This window comes from Malus domestica, chromosome 12 (assembly GCF_042453785.1).
Source record: "Malus domestica chromosome 12, GDT2T_hap1".
Classification (NCBI taxonomy): Eukaryota; Viridiplantae; Streptophyta; class Magnoliopsida; order Rosales; family Rosaceae; genus Malus; species Malus domestica.
Genome location: NC_091672.1, coordinates 12,702,826 through 12,723,823, shown reverse-complemented (window position 1 = coordinate 12,723,823; position 20,998 = coordinate 12,702,826).

The window sequence follows — 20,998 nt, the reverse complement described above, 5'->3', positions numbered from 1 at the left end:
CACATGCCCCCATGATTATGTCGCATAGCCCCAACTATGATGTTGGCACTCTCAAATGGAATGTTTTTAACACAGTCAAAGACTAAAAACCTAACCACAAGACAACTATGATGTCTCGGATCAAATGACTTTATAATAATTCCTAAGTATGATAATTCCTCGTTGATCGCGTTCAATGGACTCAATCTATATTGAGTACCTACAAACTTATCTTGGTGTCAATCACACCAATGACTCGAGATCAGTCATTCTCCTGGGAGAGAAGACACAACATGTTCTATACAGATTGTCAATGCTCAATTGGCAATCTTATGACCAGGAACATTTAGGATATGTGTATGAAAGAGAATGATCTCATGAATCTAACTTCTTTAGACCATACTCTGCTAATTACATATCCCTTAGACTTATCGTTTAAGCGTATAACATTTAATGAGACGGCTTTAAACAATAATATTTGCCCTTACATTAAACTAGTTTAGTTTAACATGTGAAATGTCTCCAAAGTATCATCTTATGATTGGATTTAGGGCACATTTCTAACAATATCTGCATCATCATATTAATAAAAATGTAAAATAAAAAGGTCGAACCAAGAGCATATACAGTACAATACTAACGGTCACTAATCATAAGCTCACTAACACCCAATCCTTCAAACGTCTTTTTAATATCATGTAATTAAAAGAGAATTTATCACAAGATCTATTTATTGAGTATATATGGAACCCTAGCTTATGTATGAATCATGTTGGTGCGTAGTCTGGGATCATAGGATGAGGATCCTATCCGGATCCTCTTTGTAAGGATCCTAGGGATCACAGGATGTGAGGATCCCAAAGAGGATCCAAACAAGATTCAAATCTAGGATAGGACCATGGCAGTGTCTCGCTAATGCACCTTATTTACCATGAAGCAAACTTAATTGTTGATGCTTTAGACTTCTTTATTTATCAGCAAAGCTGATTGTATTTGGTACGACGTTGTTTTTGCTTAATAAAGTAAAACATCACACATCGACTATCTTACAAAACAAATCACAACTCATATCATATGATTTCACTTCTAATCTCATCAAGGCTTTTTGCATAAATCTCACACCTATTAATGGCGCAGGTGATTATGTGGGAATTGTATCAACACAACTAATGATGAACCATGACCCGTCTCTTTGAAACTTTTAACAATTTCTAAGTATTCTAAACAGGCGCTCCAACTAAATATAAACTCTACTGGCCCATGAGGCTTTAATATATATAAGTTTCTGTTGTTGTGAAAAAAATAAATTAGGTTCTACATGCAGTGAAAGCAGATTGTACTGAACAAAGAAATACCAAGGAACACTGACTAACCAAGCACTCACGTTAAGAAATCAATCTGCACTATGATATATATTTGTGTATTTGTTTATATTAAATTGGTTGCCTGGCTTGTAATGCGAGGACACTAAACAATGTTTTACCACCCTCAAATATTATTCAATATATTTGCACCTTTGGCCAAAGGTTATTCCTCCACCTACTTATCCATATGTTACCAAATACAATGAGGTGTTGGAGGGGAAAGACTTTTTTGAAACAGAGACGTTAATGTCCTAGTGTTCCAACTCTCAACTTGATTATTCGAAGTCATAAAAATATGTAAACTTGTGTTATTGGTTTGATACCATGGTGATGTCCAACACAATGTTCTAAGTTATGGGTATGTCCTCCACATGCTCAAGATACTTCGAAATTGTCGAAATATCCCATATCAATCGTATCTCTGAAAAAGAAGAGTTTAAATATCCTGAACCCCACTCCAACTAATACACTCCAACTAATACCAATACATTTTGTAATAAAACCCCAAACTTGGAAAACTGTGCATGTGGCAATTAACAAGTTGGAGACAATATCAGTGTTGTTAGAAGTGGGCCATTGGCCTTTCTCTCTGATAATTCTACAGAAATAACCTAATTATGTTCCTTAATGATATGGGCTACCTATGATAGAATCGTGGTGTAGAGTGTAGACATAAAGTAACTCTGATATTATTCTCCAAATCTTTAGTGCACATATATATAGCTAGCATTATGCCCAAAAAAATACCCTTGCCTCAAATCATCTCAAGGAAGGCACCATCTCTTAAGCAACCAACATTATTATTAGGAAGGCAGGGACTAATGGTATGATGTGAGTGAAGGTTTCAGCATATATTATGCTGGTCCCCAATTTCTCTTTCTCCCACCAAATAATAAATTGACCAAAAGGGTTTGTGCTAGCATGGTAGGGGACTAGGAGGGAACAATGAATGAGACTTTGGCATCAAGTTGGGACTCATTAGGCATTTATGAAAAAGAGTTGGCAACACTAGTTGGTGGAAATTGAATCAAAATCAGGGTTGTGGGGATGGTTTATCACCACCCAATTACTCAATTAACTCATACACTACATCACATTTTTGCTAATGTGAAAATTTGTTTCCAATATGATAGGTAAATATGAAGCCTTTCACAATTTCTTGTTAATGATTGTCATGTACAAATTATGTGTTAAGAAACTACGGGGACATAAATAATCGTACTCAATCAAAGCGTGTCATGTAAATTATAATTTTAGAACGATGAAATTATACTTTACAGTGTGAGTAAACCACTATCTAAATCCTACTGTTCCCATAGGCATCTACCAAATGAATATCCTTACACTAGCAAAGGAGAATGTGCAACACATCACTATGCATATCATACAATTGTTGGACTTCACCTCTATACACAACCAAGACGTTAATTCAAAATTCTCCACAAACTTACAGTTTTTGTAAAACTTTTCTCTGACTAAGGCATTTGAGGCCCTTTGGTAAACACCACACTAGTATTAGTGTTATCTTTTTGTAAGTATTCTACTCAATCCGCTTAGACAGAAATTTGCTCCCATAAAAACTTTCCCATTGTCACTACATTGAGCGTATTACGCTTGCCGAGCAATAGAAGTTTTGAATAGTAAATTAAAATAATTTAGAAATCTCTTGTCATTGCAAATTGATTTTGAATAAGCTACTTCAAATACACCAGCTTTAAGTATCACTTTACTCCATACTTTTGCAACTGAATCACTTCCTTCCTGACCTGGGCAATAGGAGTTGACAGACTTGGGTAATGTGACACGCAAAATAAAAGTCCAAGGGGCTAATGAATTTAGTTGTGTTGATTCCAAAAGGATCGAAGTAAGGAAGTGGAATAATTTTAGTAACAATGCTTTGGCATATAAGACTCGGTAACCCGGAAGAAAGAAAGGAATAATTTTCAAAGGGCCGAAGAGCATCTGATGCTTAAGTTAGCCAAGATTGAGAAATAACGATTGCCTGGATAAGCTGACAATGACCTTTTTATATTGATGGAGATGGAAGAGGTCCTTGCCTTTAGTTGATGGGATACTTTAGGGACATTATTGTGGTGGTGACAGGTGTCCCTAAGTGAGGGGCCACCAAGTTGGAGGATGGTAAAGTTGCTCAGCAATGGCTTGTTTCTACGTGTGTTTGCTCCCCATGTGTTGGAGGTGCGGTATGCCTTAACATGTGGTGCAGGGCGAAGCGTCAGAAGGTGTGTATTGGCAATTTTAGTGAAGATTTAGCAGTTCATGTATCGACCATACAAACAGTTGCAAAAGTAGGGACTGAAGCGATACTTTTGTGATTGTTAAAATGATATTTGATATTATTGGCGTGAGGCAACTTTCCTATTTATTATAGATTGTAATCAAAAGAGATTTCATCCTTGAATAGGGATGTCATGTACCTAGACATGCTTGAACTTGTACATATATATTTCCTCCTTGAGAGAAGAATACAACACAACAATTCAAACCCTAAAACTCTCATATAGTTTTACACTTTTATCTTGGCATCACGTCAAGTTTTGGCCTGTCTTCCCCTAAAAAACCCCCTAAACCTGAAAAACCTATTCTTGCCGTGTAGCTTCATTGGCTGCCGATCCCCCAAACTTGTAGATTGTCTTGTGTTTTGGACAATTAGTCCTACGCAAAACCAAAATTTACCTTGTGCCTGCTTTGTGTTTTTTAAGTAGCACAAAAATTCTAATCCTTGCCATGCAGCTTGTTCTTAGCAGTTGACACTGAAAATCTTAAACCTAAGCCTACCGCATCAATCTATTGCAACCATAGGAGAGAAGATAATATTGTCACTTGTTGATTAAGTATCCCTCTTTGATGATCGGGATGATTTAGAAAATTCAGAAAAAGTCTTAATTGTGCCTAAAGATCGTGACTCCAGTTGGATTATTAATTATGGGGGGCTACTAACCACATGACGTAGGACAAGTCTTTCTTTCAACCCATGTTTCCTCCTCCAAAAGAGAGTCTTGTCACTACCAATGAAGATGTTATCTCAGTAACAGGGGTTTGTTTTATTGCACTTGCCCCATTTTTGTCTTTACATAATACTTTGCTTATTTCGACATTATTAAATCATCTTTTATCAATCGATCAAGTTACCCAACAACTGGATGTACCGTAATGTTTTTTTTTTTTTTTTTTTTTTTTTTTTTTTTTTTTTTTGCTGACTTAAGGATATCCGGACAAGGGCTATAATTGGGCATGTTACTAAGCAAAGAGGATTGTATTATGTTGACGATGTGGCTCCCAACAGAGTGAATCAAGTACATAGTGGGAACGGTGACAAAATTAAGAAGATTTTGTCATGGCATCAACAACTTGGACATGCCTCATTTGGCTATTTATGGAAGTTGATTCTGCCATTATTTACTAGTATTTCAGACTCTGAACTAGAGTGTCATGTATGTACTCTAGCAAATAGCCATCAAACCTTTTATCCATTGAGTTCCACTTAAACAACTGTTCCTTTTGTATAAGAGCATTTTGATGTGTGGAGTCCCTCCCTCATTTCAACTCTATAAGGATTTAATGGTTTGTGTTATTTGTGGATGATTATACTAGAACAACTTGGCTATAAAGCGATGTTACTGCAATTGTCAATTACTTTCATCAGATGGTTCCAACTTAATTTTTGCTTCCTATTAAATTGTTTCGCTCCAATAATGGAGGTGAGTATGTTAATGCTGAATTGTCTCAATTTTTCTAAGAGTGAGACATCATACATGGAACCACTTGTCCTCAAATACCTTACCAGAATAGGGTGGTAGAACGGAAAATTGATGTATTCTTAAGACGACGATGGCACTTCTCATTGAAGCCCTTGCTTCGCAATATTATTGGGCTAATGCAGCTACATATACTACTGTTGACCCTAAAAACTACCAAGCCTACGTGGCACATAGGCCGAGTAACTAATGAGCTAACTACATCATTCGGTTGTGTGCGGGGCATGCCAACTCGACGGCCAAGCTCGGTCGGTGAGTAAAATGCGTTGATGTTGCATTGAGCGCGCTGCTAACTTCTTGATCTTGCGACTCTGGTCGAGGAAGGAACACGTCTCGACCTTCGGGTTCTAGAGGCTGAAGACAAGGTTGCTAGTTATGTGAAGTTCAATATCAAATTTGGCTTTCAATGTGCCGAATGTAGTAACTTGTAACACCTCACTTCGCTGAGAAGGCTAATGAGATGACCTTTGCCAATAAGGATTCGAAAATCCTTCTTAACTGAGACTTGGATAGATAACCAATTGGCCTCGACGCAGTGCTGTTTATCCAAACTAAAGGTGCTCCGTGGTCGGCTGATTCTACGGCTCCAGCGCTGTTTATCCAAACTGAAGATGTCGCCGGTTGCCTTTACAGTGCTGTTTATCCAAACCGAAGATGTGTCAGCTAAAAAAAAATAAAAAACTCAAGGTTATTGAGAGGTTTCACGAAAAGCTAGAGTTTGCTAAGGGCAGTTTGTGTGTTGAATTGGAAGTGGCTTGAATGATGCACCTATCCATCTATTTATAGTAACAAACCTATTTCTGATCAAATCTAAACTATACTTGGATTAGGACTCCTTACCTAATGTGAAAATTAATTTGACACATAAATTAAACCCTATTGTTGACAATTGTAGTAAAAATGTAAGTAGGGATCGTTCTAGACTGGGGATTAACTAGGGATGCTAATCAATACAAATAAGACTTAAAAACACTAAATTAGACTCTATAGACTCAAAACTGACTCAAAACAGTAACAAACAATAAAAAAGACTCAATTCTAGACCTAACAAGTGATTTTGACGAAAATAAACTTAACTTGACTTAAAAGATTAAAAGAAAACATATTATGACTCAACTAACAAGAATTAATGAAAGGGAGATTGTTTATGACGAATTTAAAACTTAAAACAGAAACTTTGCATAAAACACTTTATAAAAACGAATTTGGTGAATTGAAAAGGGTGAAGGGCTAGTTAGAGGGTCCTTCTCCACACATGACATATGCATACAAACCAATTTCCAGTTATTATTCCTTTAGACTATGAATGACAACACCCCAAGTTAACGGTGATAGCACAAATTAACCATAAGATTTTCCTTAACTCATTGAATTGGATGGAATACGCATCGCAACCAAATTATCCTTATCAAGTTCCCTAACTATGAAAAGTATGATAGAAAGACATATCAAAGGTCATAAAGTTCTTTGAAAACCATAAGCATTGATGATGCATTCGTAACTATGAAAAGCATGATACTTCTGCCAAGGATTTACTTAACACAATCATGAATAGTGAGTTCCACTACTTGTGAATATAAGTTCATAATGATTAGGTGAAACTCCCTTATACTCTAGCATCAAATTCATGCATGCAAATTAAGTGTCGACCCTCAGTCTACATACATAAACAAGTTTTGATAACTTAGATAAGCAAATCACATTCAAGACTCAAGAAACAATAACTGGATGTAATCAATTCATATAAAACATATAATCATGGCTTCAAATTCACCTCCAATTATAAAGAAATTAGTTCCTCATGTTCGCAATTAAACAAAGACAACCAAATTTAAACATTGAAAATAAAGATAGAATGCATCTAGAAACGCTCCAACAATCCAAGGTCTTGAATGACAAGCACGGCTCCAGGTGGCTCCTTCTTCTCCTTCCTTGCACAGCTACGGCACAATGAGGATTTTCTGAGTTTTTGGATGTATGGGACGAATTTGTGATGGATGGTGTGGTGATCTAATGGTAGAGGGTGGTGGTTTGAATTGTGGCAGAAAATATGTATTTATAGGCTAGGGTTTTGCGCAAAGTAGTGGAGGAAAAGGATTACACAATCCTAGGGAAAAAGGACTAGGAAATTTGGCCAAAGCTTCTAGAATGGAATATCTAGTAGATTTTTATAAGAAAAACAATAAAAGGTGCAGTACCAATCTAGGGCAGGTGATAAGGCTTCTAGAAAAGGGTATTTAGGTGATTTAAAGTGTAATTGATCCCCCATTACAGCTGGAATTAGGGATGGGTTCGGTTTTGTTCGGTTCGGTTTTTTGCCAAAACAGGAAACCGAACCGAAATTACTATTCGGTTAGGTTTGGTTTTTCTCGGTTTGGTTTCGGCCAGGTTCAATTTTTTTATTTTTTTATCTTTTTTCAGTAGCAAAAAAAGTTTCTAAGAAAAGAACTTGCAACCATTTTGTAATACATCTTCCAAATTTCTAATAGAATCATCAAACAAAGACAATGAAAATAAACATTCAATTCAAAGTTCAATTATAATCAACTAATCAAGTCTTCCAAAGTCCAAGTTAAATAAACATCAAAGTTCAAATCAAAGTCCAAACTTAAAATAAACATCAAAGTTCAAGTCTTCCACACCTAAAATAAACATTCCAAAGTTCAAGTCTTCCACACCTAAAATAAATATTCGACTTAAAATAAACATTACAACTAAGAATATAAATTCAATAAACATCTAAAGTTCCATCCTTGCACATACTTCTTCAAGTTCTCAAAATCAACATACTAACATAGCACCATTTCAAGTTTGAATGACAATTTGTTTGCTAACGCTTGGGCGGCCTAGGGGGCAACATATCACCTTTTTTTGAACTTCCACTTGCCATTTCTACGTACAAATAATAAAAGAAATGATACCAATTAAAATGTTATTTAAAATAATCTAACAAAATCAAATGCAATAAATAAAATTACCTTTCTCAACTTCTTCACAAAACTCCATCTCTTCAATGTTTGGCTCATGATGTAATGCAACATGAATAGACCTAAGCCAATTTTGAGTACATATCAAAGCCTCCACCATTTTTGGACTTAAAGAACTACGATATGGATCAATTATCCATCCACATGTGCTAAAAGAGGATTACGAAGCAATAGTTGATACGGGAATAGCTAAGATCTCTCTTGCAACACGTGCCAAAATAGGGTACTTAGAAACCTCGTTCACCCTCCACCAATTCAATATATCAAAGTTCTCCTCTTCTTCTCCTTCATTAGGATCGGAAAGATACTTGTCGACATCATTATGCACAACCCGGGCTCTCTTTGCTTTTCTCATTTCACTTTTTTCTTTCAATTCTCTTTCTATTTCGGTCATGCTTGATGAAGAGTCTCCACTTGTCGTTTGAGAACTACCACCACTGCTTATACTTTGTTGTGTACTAAAGGACATATCTTCATGAATCTTATAAAGATCAATCAACAAGTCCTTCATTGCATTTGTGGGACTTTCAACTTTTTCTTCATCCTCACCAAAATGTATCTCAAAATAATCAACAACTTTCTCTAATTTGTGGTGAGGATCAAGCACAAGTGCAATAAAAAGATATTGATTCATGTCCTCAATTGAACCCCAAAACTTGTCATATTTTTCTTGCATCAACATGGAGATCATAGATAAAAGTTCATCATCTTTGTTTTCATGCAAGAGACTTTTGATCTTAAACAAATCACTAAAAGTAGTATGAACGGTTGGAGTATTAGAACAACATACTTTTAAAGTGACTTCATAAAAAGGTCTCAAAAAAATTGCAAATATCCCCACCTCACTCCAATCATCCATCGAAGGTGGCCCCTCCCTCGTATTATCATGATTGTCTTTAACAAAGTACGGAAGATAATGACCATCATCTACTTTTAATCTATCAAAAGACATCTTGAACTTTAAAGCCGATTCCAACATTAAAAATGTGGAATTCCACCTGGTAGGAACATCCAAAATCACAAGCCCCTTGCTATCTATTCTCACTTTCTCAACACACCTTTTAAAGCTTTCCAACCTTTAAGGAGAAAATCTTACATACCTAACCGCATTACGAATGCTTTGTATAGCCGTATTCAACAATTTTATCCTATCATTCACAACCAAATTGAGGATATGAGCAACACACCTCATATACAAATATTTTCCATCATGCAAGAGTGCATTAGGAATCCCCCACCCCTTTATTCGGTGCACCAAGTCCCTTAAACCGGAATCATTTGCGGAAGCATTGTCAACCGTAATAGTTAACACCTTCTCTATACCCCACTCTACTAAACATTCCTCCAAAAGTTGAGCAATGGACTCTCCTTTATGATTTGTAATGACACAAAAGTTCAAAATCTTTTTATGTAACATCCAATCATCATCAATAAAATGGGTGGTGAGAACCATGTAATTGGTTTGTTGAATAGAAGTCTATGTATCCGTTGTTAGACACACCCTAAATGTCTTCAATTGACTCTTCAATTTATCCCTTTCAGAATAAAACAAGCTAAATACATCCTTAGCAATTGTCTTACGACTAGGCACTCTCCAAATAGGACATGCTTGCATGCAAAAACGGCGAAAACCTTCTCCCTCAACAAAAGTAAAAGGCAACTCATCTATAATTATCATCTCAATACAAGCCTTAGTTCTTTCCTCTTGAGAAAAACCTATAGCTTCCAACTTATCTTTCGTGCCGGCAAAGGTTAAGATCATTTGCCTATTTGCGGCAAATATTTCCTTATTAGGACCATAGCTTCTACATCTTGCTAAATGGTTTCTTAAATTAGTTGTACCATTTTTATCCGAGTCAGCCATATATGATTGGGCACAATACTTGCACAACCCCTTAACTCTACCACCCTCAACTTTTCTATCAAAGTGCTCCCAAACTGAAGACCTTTCATGACTTTTTAATGATTCCAAAAGAGCTTCTTCTTTACTTACTTGGTCACTTGCGTCACCTTTTTTTAGAGTTGCATCGGAGGGATTTCCGGATCCACCAAGAGAAGTAGGAGTTTGTCGAGGTGTCACCACGGTGTTTTGAGGCGGAGTTGATTCACCAACAATGTCCATCTAAAATAAGAGAATCATACAATTAATTATTCAAATAAGATGGGCATGGTAGGTTTTTGTTCAATGCTTTTACATGGTTACGGGTGTGTGTGTGTGCATGCATTATGCATATGTTATTGAAAGATTTGGTAGCTACATTATTGCATGGCATTATTATTGCATGGCTTTGTCTCTTCCTCTAGGCATAAAAGTTCAAAATCCTCTTTGGTTTAATTTAACTAAATTTTCTGTCCTTTTTGTACACAAAAACCATTAGTATTGCCTAAATTGGAATCAAAATCATGTAACTTAAATCATAACATCTTATGCAATTGTGTGTTTAACTTTAATTTATTAAACTTTAATCTTCATTTTCTCCCATTTAGTAGGCATCTAATCAATCCTAACTAGTAGTTGTGCAGATGAGTTTGTTTGATTTAACTAGTACTTACTTCCGATGGTATACTCGAAGATGAGTTCGTTTGATCATGAGGGCTAGTTGATTTTGATCTCATTGAGTTTGAACTTGAGCTTGAGGCCCTTGAGACCTTTGACGCCTTTGACTTCATCTAATTCACACAAATTAATAAGAGGATAGTAGATAGTACTACAAACTTATACAAAAGTAAATGTTAAGTAAAATATGGAAGACCAATCATCCTTTACAGCAAGACAAAATCAAGTCTCCACATTGAATTACAACGCACCTATTTATAATAACTTAATCCTACAACTACTCCACAACAACAAAGGCAAGAATCAAACTCCCCTCACAATATATATATATATATATACTGCAGCCAAAACTTATAGTGATTTTATTTATAGTGATGAAACGAATTTCACAAAAAATGGAGCTTAATTCTGTTTGCACGTTTTCTGTATGTTTCAGCTAAAGCATCACAAAAAACTCTACGAAACTTATGTCCCAATGAAGTACAGACACTACCTAAGGTGAGGAAGATAAAAATGTTAGATTTCTGCGTGCGATCATGCCTATTATTTACTGAAAATTTTGAGACAGTTTGCAATATATATATATTGAACTGTTATTAATACTAAATGTTAAATTGATTTTGTACACAAAACTATGGCACTAGAACCGGGAAGTGGGGAGATCATCTTACATTACAGGCAGCTGCAGATCGAGTAAGTTTCATAGTGATTGGTTTCTAATGTTCATCCAGATTCACAGTCAATTGTGGGAGCAAGATGAATCTCTAACCCTAGGCCATCTAAGTTTAGAGGTCATTAGCTCAAATTCAATTACTTTTCTGAAATGATATTATCATATGGCTAATGCTATGAACTCAACTCAATTACTTTCTAAAGCATAAATTTTTTTCACTAAAATACAAATCAAATCTCTAAAACTGCATAAGTAGAACAGAAAATTAAATGTGAGACTCGAGAGTGTAAGTGAGACTAACCTGTGATTGAGAGTGAGAAGTCACCGTTGGGAATGAGAAACAGAGAGAAAGGCTGATGCGAGAGAGAGACTGATGCGAGAGAGAGACAGGGGAGGCTGCTGCGAATGAGAGACCGAGAGAGGTTGCTGCAAGAGAGAGTCGAAAGATAGAGGAGGCCTCAGGCTGCTGCGAGGGGGAATGAGAGATGGAGGAGGCTGAGAGAGGTTGCTTGCTGCGGGAGAGAATGGGAAACCTGCTGGCTGCGGCGGAAGTGCGAACTGGGGAGTCAGGACTCGGGAATGGGAAAACAGGAGAGACACCGAGGTGAGAGATAAGGGTTTGGGTTAGGAACTTCAATCTTTATGAGTAAAACGGTGCCATTTTAGAATTAGGCTTATTAATTAATAAAATATCATAAAACGACGTTGTTTTTTAAGAAGTTCAGTTTGGTTCGGTTTGGTTCGATTTTCGAACCCCAGAAACTGAAATCGAACCAACCGGATTCAGTTCAGTTCGGTTCAACAAATTCGGTTTGGTTATTTTTTTCAGTTCGGTTTTTTCGGCCTTGGTTCGGTTTTCGGTCTGATTTTTTTTTATTTTCAGTTTTTTCAACCCACCCCTAGCTGGAATTAAGGTATGATAAGATTAGGATATGATAAAATAAGATAATGTTACTTTGGATATGATAAGGTTGGATAAGAATTTGGATAATGTTCCTTCCTTTTAGCTGATTCCTTATCTTCAATGTCTTGAATTAATTTCTTCAACTTTTTAGCACATTCCTAGCCTCACTTGAACTTCAAATTCGTCCATTCCTTGTGCTCCATATGTAAGCTATCCCTTCCAGCCCAAAACTGCTCTAAAATGCTCCAAAACGCACTTTCTTGCCAACTTTGTCATTTGGACCTACAAACACACGAAAATAACTTAAATCACTACAATAAACAGAAATTAACTATGAAAATGCAAGAAAACAAGCTAATTAAGTCGCATAAATATGCTCCTATCATTACCCTGATCCAATCTTAACTCGGCCAGTCCTACTCCTGTTAGGACTTTGAACTCATCCCTTTATCGGGTCGTATTCATTCCCAAGTTTCAACATCCTCATCTTGTCGAGATTATTGTATCAGGATTCAACTACCTTATCCTGATAGGACACAACCGACCCCTGAACAATGCTTCCACGCTAAGAACAATCCTAAGCTTGACCCAAACCAGTATTTAGGCCCAAACATTGCCCCCTCGCTTCTGAGGTTGTCGACCTACATTCCTTAGTTCTAGCATCGGCCTTGAAGAAACGAAACCGTCCTAAAACAAACATTGAACCCTCTCGAGAAATACCACCATGCATATTTATGAGACATGATCTCACGATCTCGACATTCCAACCATCCTGCCATGTGTCGATCCCTTGGCTAACCTAGCAATCCTTAATCATGACCCTCGAAAACGTGCGACAACTAAAACGTCTCATCTACATTAAAACCACCGCAACACGCAATCGTGCATCCTTAAACCGTGAAAACCTCGGTCCTTTCACTTGGATTATTTGAATATCCACAATGATTAGCAACTCTCCCGCTCGATTCTATCCCTAATTTTGAAAATCAAACCTTTAACCTTCTTTCCAAAATGCCTATAAATACCTGAATTCTTTCAATTTGTACTTTTCACTTTCCAAAACCCTTGAAACCTTCTTTCCATTTTACTTTCAAAATCCCAAAAACCCCAAGCTCTTAACCCAGAAATCCTCAAGTCTTCATTAATAGCCTCCTTTATCTCCAAGCTATTCGACGAATGCAACAAGTGCAATGACTTCATTAACCAGAGCGTCGTCAAGACTCTGCGTTTCGAGAGTGATTTAAGCTCCACTCATCAAATCCTGGGACCACTTTTCAAGGATGCAGTGCCATCGTCCATCATCAACCTCTTCAAAGACCATTGCCTAACACCCTTGCTACAAGGGTTTAATTGGTCGAAGTAGTGTCTGACGAAGGCCCAAGAAGCCTGGCCTTCAACCAACGCGACCTGGGCGGCCTGGGTCAAAAGGATGGAAAAGTTCTTCAGCAAAGAATGAGAGGCTCTTGACATCCATAACCCCATTAAACTTTCAACCATGAAGATTACCATGGATAAAGAACTCCTTATGACAGCTCTGAGCTTCTGGTGCTCGGCCACCAACACCATGATCTTTCTCTTTCGACCCTATCACCCTCACCATCCTTGACATGTCAGTTATCCTTGGTACTTCTGATGCGAAAATTAACTTAACACACAAATTCAACCCTCTTGTTGTCAATTGTAGTAAAGAATGTAAGTAGGGAACGTTCTAGGCTGGGGATTACGAGGGATTGCTAAAACACCTGAAACTGACTTAAAAATGTAGAATTAAGTTTAAAACACCAAACTAGACTCAAAAGATGCAATACAAACTAAAAAGACTCAAAATTAGTTTAAAAGACTCAAAACAGCTTAAAACAATGAATTAGACTCTAAACTGACTCTAGGGATGGGTTTGGACGAAATCAGGTTCTAACTTGACTCAAGACACTTAAAAACACAAATCAAAACAGATTTTTACTAATAAAACACTTTAAAGTAAAGAGGGATTTCATTTTGACGAATTTGAAAACAAAACAAACAGATTGTAAACTAAAACAGATTTTGGACGAATTTAGGTAAACTATGGATGATGGGCTAGCTAGAGGGTTCTTCTCCACACATGACACACTTGCACATAAACCAATTTTCAGTTGTTCTTTCGATAAATCATGAAACTCAACACCCCAGGTTAATTAAGTCCGCTTAAATTAACCTTCAAGTTCTCCTTAAGTTATTGAATTGGATGGGAAATCGCATACAACAATTCAAGCATTCTTCAAAAGTCCTTTTTCGTGAACAGCACAATAAAGATACAATCAAAGATCATCAAGCATTATGAAAACTATAAGTATTAATGAGGCATTCATTACTATGATGAGCATGAAACTCTTGCCAAGAATTCATTTAACGCGATCGTTTATAAGCGACCTCCACTACTGGTGAATATAAGTTTGTAACTATTAGGTGAAACTCCCTTATACTCTAGCATCATATTCATGCATGCAAACTAAGTGTGCATTCTTAATAAACATACACGAATAAGTTATCAATCAAGCAGTTAAACAAATTGAATTCACAACTTATGAAATCACAACTGAAGGTAATCAATTCATATTGCAAGTATGTTCATGGCTTTGAATTCCCCCTAGCTAATGGGGGTTTAGTTCCTCATACTCACAAAGCAAAGATAAACAAATTTAGACATTGAAAATAAAAGAATGAAAACACCTAAAAACGCTCCAACAATCCAACTTGAATGGCAAGCATGTCCAAGGATCCTCCTTTTTCTCTTTGTTGCTGCACAAGTGTCTAGGATGTGTATGGATATATGGAAAAGTTGGGAATGTATTTAGGATTGGTGAATGTCTCGGCCAAGGGAAGGAAAATGTATTTGTGTTTGTGAAATGTGGGATTTATGGATGTATGGATGGAATGGATCTCACGGCATGGAAAAGGGAAGTGTATGGAGATGTGTTTGAATGTATGGATGAAATGGAATGGAGCTCACGACAAGGGACTTGTGTTTGTGAATGAAGCTTTTTTCATGGATCAAGATCCTCCCTAGGAAGGGGAATGGTGGATGTATTTATAGGCTAAGGAGAGGACCACTTTAATTCCTTGCATGTGCAGTTTGTATGGGTGTGTGTTGTCCATGTTTCCCTTTACATTTGCACATACATGACCTCCATCATTTCAGCCACAAAACAAACACATTTTCTACCATGTTTCTCCTTTACATTTACACACATGTTCTTCATCATAAAAGCCACCAATCCACCTATTTTCTACCCATGTGCCTTGTGTTACCATGTGATATGTATTCTTTGCTTTCCCATGTGTGTGTGCTGCCATGTAATCATCATTTCCACATTGTACTAGCTGTTACACTTGCATACACATATTCTTCATCATTTCAACCACAAAACAAACACATTTTCTGCCCTTCAACCTGTCCATGCAGTTTGCATGTGTGTACATGTGATCCTTGCATGTGTGTGAGCTGTTTGATGTCTCCTCCCTTTGCATGTGTTTGTGCTGTCACCTTTGCTAAAAAAGACCCTCACTTTGCCATGGGTTTGCATGTGTGTGTGTTGTCCATGTTTACCTTTGCATTTGCACACACATATCTTCGTCATATCAGCCACTAATCCACCTATTTTTTGCCCATGCCAAGCTATCCATGGTGTGTCTTTCTCTTTGCCCATGTGTCGTGCTGTCCATGTGTGTGTATGCATGTTGTCTTTGCATGTGCACACACATACTCTTCACCATTTCAACCCAAAATCAACACATTTGCACACACATATGCTGATTTCCAGCCTTATAATCTTCAAAAACGTCCATCCTCATGTTTCTATGCTTGGACTATCCAATCTTGGCTAAAAAATGATCCAACATGCACCAATATGCACTTTCTTGCCAACTTTGTTATTATGACCTACAAACACATGAAAATAGCTTAAAATACATAATTGACTAAGAAATAACAACATAAATGCACAAGAACAAGCTAACTAAGCCGCATAAATATGCTCCTATCATGTACACTTAGTAGTATATGCAAACTCAACAGTCTAAGAGCATTGACTCTTCCACCTCGTTTGGGGCTGATTTAGATGGTTGAGGGGCTGTTCCGACTTGTTTCCCACTTCGTAACATGATTGCCTTGGCGGATTCGAATCCTCCTTTTGGGTTGACAATGGTTGAACTAGGCAACTTGCCTTGCTCTCGGAATTGGGCCACAAACTCCGCAATCTGCCCTACTTGCTTCTCCAACTCGTCCACCTTCTTGTCCTTAATTTGCATACTCTGCACCATAGAAGTTAGTAATTGAAAAATCTGATCATTATCAATAGAAGAACCTGATTTGTTTTGGGCAAGTTGTGCTTGGGGTTGAGTTGGTGCAAACAGCTTTTGATAGAAACCCAGGGGTTGTTGTCTAAATGTGCTTTGTTGTTGGCCTTGTTGAGGTTCTCGCCATTTAAAATTTGGATGATCCCTCTATCCCGGATTGTATGTATTAGAAAAGGGATCATTTCTTTGTTGGTATGGTTGCCCAAAACCCACGGCATTGAAGGTCTCCCACCCTCCATTCTCTATCAATTGTGGGCACTTGTCCGTAAGGTGTCCTTGCATGAAGCACACGCCACAAACACTTACATTTTATACTTTTGGCCCTTCCACAACCTGAGAAAGAAGAGTAGTAAGGTCAGCCGTTTGATTTTGAAGTTCGGAGATGGCACTTACCTCATTCACTTGGTATTGCCGTGGGGTGCTCCTTTGTCCAACACCTTCGTACTGTTGAGTATTCAATGCTCCATTAGCAATCAATGTCTTTGCAGCCGTGGGGGTCTTATCCACCAAAGCTCCTCCCACTAAGGCATCTAGCATTTGATGTTCAATTGGTAGAAGCCCCTCGTAGAAGTATTGTAGAAGAAGCTCCTCCTTCATTTGATGTTGTGGACAAGAAGCAACAAGAAATTTAAAACGTTGATAATAAGTAGGAAAAGATTCACCTTCATCTTTTTGAATTCCACTTATCCTTTTTCGTAGAAGAATAACTCGAGAAGTTGGGAAAAACTTCTCCAAGAAAGCCCGTTTCATGCTCTCCCAAGATGTGACAGTTCTGGGAGCTAATTCATACAACCAATCTTTCGCCTTTTCCAAGAGAGAAAAGGGAAAGGCTTTCATCTTCAATATGCTCCCATCGACGTTGATTGGAGTCATGCTTGAACACACCACCTCAAACTCTTTCAAGTGCTTGTTGGGATCCTCCATGGACAATCCATGGTACTTTGGAATATGGTGCAGCAAGCTTGATTTTAACTTGAACTCCTTGGTATTTCCTTGGGCAGCCACGGGATATTGAATACATAGGGGTGCGGCATTGTCCAATCCCGAAGCCGAAAGCTCCTTGATTGTATGATTATCTTGTGCCATGACTTCCTCTACTTCACCCACTCTTGCCATGGGTTCCTCTTCTTCAAACTCAACTTCGGCTTCTGAATTTGAACTTGATTCACTAGGTTCTGAATTCTTCCTTTTTCGTCTCAATTCTCGCTCGAAATCGTCGTCAAAGTCCAAGATGTGTTCACGAATCGGATGAGAACTCTGAGTCATAAACTAGTACCTAAAAACAAAAAAATACAAAAACAAGGTCAGAATCTGGAATGATTTAAACAAACTGAAATAAAAGATCCAAGGGATTAGCAACTTTGCTAATCCTCGGCAACAGCGCCAAAATTTTGATGTGAAATATATAAGCACACAAATTAAACCCTCTTTTTATCAATTGTAGCAAAGTATGTAAGTAGGAATCGTTCTAGGCCGGGGATTAGGAGGGATTGCTAAATCACTTGAAAATTGACTCAAAACGTAAAAAACAAAGTTTAAAACACTAAACTAGACTCAAAGAATGCAAAACTAAACTCTAAAACACTAAAACAAACTAAACAACTCAAAACAGCATAGAAACACTCAAAACTGCCTTAAAACTACAATTTGGGCAGTTTTGAACACAAAACACAATTTCGGATGAAAATAGGTTATAACTTGACTCAAGACACTTAAAAACACAAACTAAATTGATTTTTAACTAATCTAACACTTAAAAATAAATGGGAATTTGGTTTTGATGAAATTGAAAACAAAACAGAAACTTTGTAAACTGAACAGATTTTAAAACGAATTTGATTAAAGTGAATGGATTGAAAGCTAGCTAAGGGGTTCTTCTCCACACATGTCACACTTGCATACAAAACGATTTCCAATTGCTTTTCAATAGATTATGAATTCTCAACGCCCCAGATTAACCGTGAATTGCACTAATTAACCCTCAGATTTTCCTAAAGTTATTGAATTGGATGATTGCATACAACAACCCAAAGCATTCCCCACAAGTTCCCTACATGAATTGCATAATAGAGATACAAGCAAGAATCATTAAGTTCTACGAAAACCATAAGCATTGACGAGACACTTGTTACTATGAATTGCATGAGACTTATGCCAAGAATTTACTTAACACGATTATGATCAACAACCTTTACTACTTGCGAATATAAGTTCAGAATGATTAGGTGAAACTCCCTTATATCCTAGCATTAGATTTATGCATGAAAATTAAGCGTGCACTCTCAACCAACACCCACAAATCAGTTTTAATTCATATAGATAAGCAAATTGAATTCACAACTTATGAAACGCAATTGAAAGTAATCAAATCATATAGCAAGCATAAAACATGGTTTCGAATCCCCCTAGCCAAGGGGGGGTTTAAGTTCTCATACTTACAAAACAAAGATAAATAAATTTAGACATTGAAATCCAAAGAAAGAGAACACCTAGACACTCCAACTTGGACAATAGGTGCATCCACGAACTTCCTCCTTCCTCCTTGCTGCGGCACAAGACTTAGGGACAGATTCTTGGGGTTATGAATGGTGTAGAATGGATGGGGGTAGTATGGTGGTGTTTAGGATGGATTGGTGGTGCGGCAAGGGTTGGTTTTTGGCAGGAATTATGGAGAATGGTGGTGGAAGGCTGTGGCAGAGAAAGGGGAGTGTTTTGTTTTTTAGTGCATACAAGCATGATTCCGCCTTTAATTGTTAATTGCATGCCATAGATGTTGCTCAAATGAACATGTGTTTTACAAAATTTCCTTCAGATCCTGCATTTTCTTACAAGTCTGTTAGTCTTTCTTGTCTTTGTTGCATGTATCTTTATCCCCATTGTACATTGCACCCTAATACTGTGACATAACCAAAGCTTGGTATGACACAAATGTACAAATACAAATATTGTTTCAAAGAAAGTCAAACCTAGATTAAGTCTTGACTTAACAGTTTCATCACCATAGAAATGTAAAGTGATGTGAAAATAAACTTGACACACAAATTAAACCCTATTGATGACAATTGTAGTAAAGATGTAAGTAGGGATTGTTCTAGACTGGGATTAACTAGGGATGCTAATCAACACAGATAAGACTCAAAAACACTAAACTAAACTCTAAAACAGAAAACTAGACTCTTATGACTCAAAACTAACTCAAAACACTCAAAACAGCAACAAACAATAAAAAAGACTCAATTCTAGACCTAACAAGTGATTTGGACGAAAATAAAACTTAACTTGACTCAAACGACTAAAAGAAAACAGATTATGACTCAACTAACAAGACTTAATGAAAGGGGGATTGGTTTTGACGAAATTAAAACTTAAAACAGAAACTTTGCATAAAACACTTTAAGAAAATGAATTTGGTGAATTGAAAAGGGTGAAAGGCTAGTTAGAGAGTCCTTCTCCACACATGACATATGCATACAAACCAATTTTCAGTTATTATTCCTTTAGACTATGAATGACAACACCCCAAATTAACCGTGATAGCACAAATTAACCATCAGATTTTCCTTAATTCATTGAATTGGATGGGATACGCATCACAACCAAATTATCCTTCTCAAGTCCCCTAACTATGAAAAGCATGATAGAAAACATATCAAAGGTCATTAAGTTCTTTGAAAACCATAAGCATTGACGAGGCATTCGTAACTATGAAAAGCATGATACTCCTGCCAAGGATTTACTTAACACAATCATGACTAGTGACTTCCACTACTTGTGAATATAAGTTCATAATGATTAGATGAAACTCCCTTATACTCTAGCATCAAGTTTATGCATGCAAACTAAGTATGCATCCTCAATCAACATACATAAACAAGTTTTAATAACTCAAATAAGCAAATCACATTCAAGACTCAAGAAACAATAATTGGATGTAATCAATTCATATAAAGCATATAATCATGGCTTCGAATTCACTTCTAACTAAAAAGAAATTAGTTCCTCATGTTCACAATTAAACAAAGATAACTTAAATTAGACATTGAAAATAAAAGATAGAAAACACCTAAAAGCGCTCCAACAATCCAACGTCTTGAATGGCAAGCACGACTCTAGGTGGCTCATTCTTCTCCTTCCTTGCACAACTGTAGCACAATGGGATGAATTTGTGGTGGATGGTGTGGTGATCTGATGGTAGAAGGTGGTGGTTTGAATTGTGGCAAAAAATAAGTATTTATAGGCTAGGGTTTTGCACAAAGTAGTGGAGGAGAAGGATTACACAATCCTAGAGGAATAGGACTAGGAAATTCAGCACAAAGCTTCTAGAAAGGGATTAAATTCGTCAGATTTCAAGGGGAAAATGATGCCCAAAACTGCTTCACAATGCTCCAAATTGCACTTTCTTGCCAACTTTATCATTTGGACC